Source organism: Helianthus annuus, chromosome 16 (genome assembly GCF_002127325.2).
Source record: "Helianthus annuus cultivar XRQ/B chromosome 16, HanXRQr2.0-SUNRISE, whole genome shotgun sequence".
NCBI classification, from domain to species: domain Eukaryota; kingdom Viridiplantae; phylum Streptophyta; class Magnoliopsida; order Asterales; family Asteraceae; genus Helianthus; species Helianthus annuus.
The window spans coordinates 47,354,120-47,357,568 of record NC_035448.2 but is presented as its reverse complement, the minus strand read 5'-3'; the positions used below and the strand labels follow the sequence as shown (position 1 = coordinate 47,357,568).

General features: G+C 30.2%; 1 long non-coding RNA gene across 1 annotated transcript; it reads left to right on the top strand.

Moving 5' to 3' along the window:
* The first annotated feature begins 223 nt into the window (after window positions 1–223).
* LOC110918279 lies at window positions 224–2,869 on the top strand. The gene is made up of 3 exons (XR_002581199.2): window positions 224–535; window positions 2,133–2,199; window positions 2,647–2,869. It is a non-coding gene; the product is annotated as an uncharacterized LOC110918279 (long non-coding RNA).
* Window positions 2,870–3,449: the final 580 nt, after the last annotated feature.

The window sequence follows — 3,449 nt, the reverse complement described above, 5'->3', positions numbered from 1 at the left end:
CCCTCTAATCACTTAAACAATTGAACATACAAGTTTCCTAAACATTTCCTCAATAATCCTAACACTTTTTAACAAGGAAAATCAAGTAGCAAAATAAGGGTACCCCCCCCCCCCCGCCCCATTCACGGTTACAACCACTTGTGTGGGACCACTCTTTTTTCACCTTGTTCCCATAAATATCTAGATATTTACCATTTTACTTGCAAGTGGACAAGTTGATGAATGTGGTGAAAGTCCTTAACAACTAGTTACCATAATCTCCTAACCACATTCATCTCATTTTCACCTTTACTTTAACATAGTTAAGAAACTCTCTCAACCTTCATATCTTAGCCAAGAACACTATCAAAAACCCTCATCTTTTTAACACTTCCTTGATGACCAACATGGCGCTTGAAGATACATAGGATGATCTAAGGATACTACAAGAAGAAGCAAGCCTTTTCATCCATTCCATAGCTTCCAAACACCAAGATCAACACTTTTTCTTTTCTTTAATCATCATCAAGATCATCCCTAGCCATTAGTGCTAGAAGTAAGCTTCTAAAATATCTTTTTCATACTTATTTATGTATTATTTGTTTAAAGAACATGTAATAAATTAAATAAACATACAAAATAATATGAAAATACAATGAAGCAAAATAATAATCATGATATAAAAGTGTGTTTATGTTGTGATTTAAGGATGATTACTTGCAAATTTGATCTAGCTTTGATGATTAGCATATGAATAGCTTGTTAGATGGTGTTTAAAAACATAATAACAAATATACATGTTAATGTCTAAGGGTTTTGTTAAACATAAATGTTTAGATGGATGATCATAGTCTTGGATTTTGTTAAAGTATAAGAAGTTTTTCACTAGAAATAATACTTTTACAAAGTTATAAAAAGAAACATACAAGATGGGTTTTTATAAAAAGTTTGTTAAAACTAGAAGTAAAGCATGGATTTTGAACTAGTTAACTTATGTTATGATCATACCAAAACCCTATAAGTTATTGATTTCATCTTGTTAAGATTTTGATATAAATCTCATATGTTTTATTAAGAAAAATATGAGAAGATTATTGGTGATTTTATAAGAAAAAGATATGTTTTATAAACATGGCAAAGTATATATTTCAAAGGAAATATGGCCAATTTTCTTAAAAATCATAAGTTATAAAAACTATTATTTTTGACAAAATCTTTATTAGATTAAAAAGATTTTAAAGAATAGTTTTTATAAAAGCAAAAATTGATATAAATATATATTTTTGAGAAAATATATACTTAGTTAACTTAACAACTTATGTGCTATGTGTTAATTGTTTGTATTAGTTATATGTATGATAACTAGGAACTTGAATACAATGATACAAATAAACACAATGTACATTTCAACTACAGTCTTACAAGACTACATGTAAATACACCTTAAAAACAACTTACGGACGTTCCAGCCTTCGGACACAACTTATGGACAAATTGGACTTACGGACAAATATACGGACTATATATATATATATATATATATATATATATATATATATATATATATATATATATATATATTACAGACTGTAATATACAATGTTTCGAAGACTTGGTAAAACTACATTTTCTAAAACCAAAGAAGTGAACATATATTTTTCTACAAATATACAAAAAATATTACTTAGGGTTTATTGTTAAAAAGGTATTTTTGGAAGATATAAGTTATATATATTTTCTAAACATCTAAAAAATATAGTTTTAGTAAAAGACTAAAATTATATTATCAAAACCAATCTTAAAACTAGATTATTTTTAAGATATTTTTCTATACCTTTTATTACCAAGTGTTAATTATATATTTCACCTATATCTTAGAATATATAAGCATATATATTCTAAGAATACAAGAGCACGCATAATACACACGAAAACACACTTATACATCTACGATACAACTCACGATACAAGAATATATATATTTGGCGAAATATATATATACATACACTAAACAGTTATCAGTTAATACATCTAAGACACAGTTCAACATATAACAAAGACATACAAGTCTTAACACACATTCAAGACAGAAGACTTGTACTCAAGTCATTTACAAAGACCGAAGTGTCTAACAAATACAAGAACATTTGTAGGTCGCAACATTGTTCAAGACGACCACGCGTAAGATCACAAAGATGTACCATTCACGGACGCAATACTGTGAGTTCATGTCCCCTATTCATTTAAATATTTTACAACTTTACAACTATCAGGGAAAATACATGTTCAACGTATGTTAAAGTTAGGGAATGAAACACCTTAGATAATGTGTGAATAGGGTTATACATCTAAGCACCATTAATCCAGTTTGGACATAGGTACAAGTGGTTAGATCTAATGGGTTTTGGCGAGCCCCACTCTTGGTCGTGGACCCATACAGAAGAGTGCTTTTGTGTCCCAGTCGATAGTAGTCGACATGAAATCATCTAGGTTTGGATTGCTTCCTTTTTCGTCACACATCTTAATGTCCTTGCAAAACATTATTGATCAACGATTTCATTGACGCTTTACATACTACAACTTACATTTTAAATACATCTTTCACAACTAAACTGCATGAATTCGCCAACTTTTGTTGATGTTTTCCAAACTTAACATGTATTTCAGGGAATTAGTGGACCATGACGGGATTCTCAAACAAGATAACAAGTTTCGGAACTCCATGCCATCTTTTGGAGGGTTTAACTGTTATATTCCACCTCTTTGTGGCAATATGATGGTTTAAACCTTAGTAGTTTATTTTCATTTTGATGTATGAAACAATAACACTTTACTTTCATGTTAATGGTTTGTAACCGACACACTAAACTTATGTTGTGATCTTTTGAAAACAATTACGTAATGGCAATGGAGTATGTTTATTCATATAGTATGTTCATGTACATCGATATTTATGTAATGAAAACCATACAGATCACACCTCGCGCTTCCGCTATGAGCGGGTGTGACACCACAGACTTTGGTTTTGAGTTGGTGCAAGTTCGTGAAATATGTCCAATCTCGTTGCATTTAAAGCATGTCTAGTTATCAATAACCTGACTGGGACCTTCAGTCTGTGTTTGTGAAGCTTTCTTCGCAAAGAATTCTTCATTTGATTTCGAAAAAAAATTTCGATTCTTGTTCATTCATAGAACCTGAACTTCTCACAAATGTTGTTTTCTTAACGAATTTTGACTTTTGAAAATTTCTTCTCTTATAGTTCTTACCATCCCTCTGCCCGTTGAACCCTCTGTTTTGATTGTCGTTTTGAAAACGTGGTGGAATTTTGGGTTTGTTATAGTAAGGCTTATTTTTTGAAAATTCAACAATCTTTTGGAACTTGACAATCTATCAACTTCTGACACATCGATCTCCACAAGTTTAAAAACTTTCTCAAGTTTATCCACATTTACATTTTCAATTGGAAATTC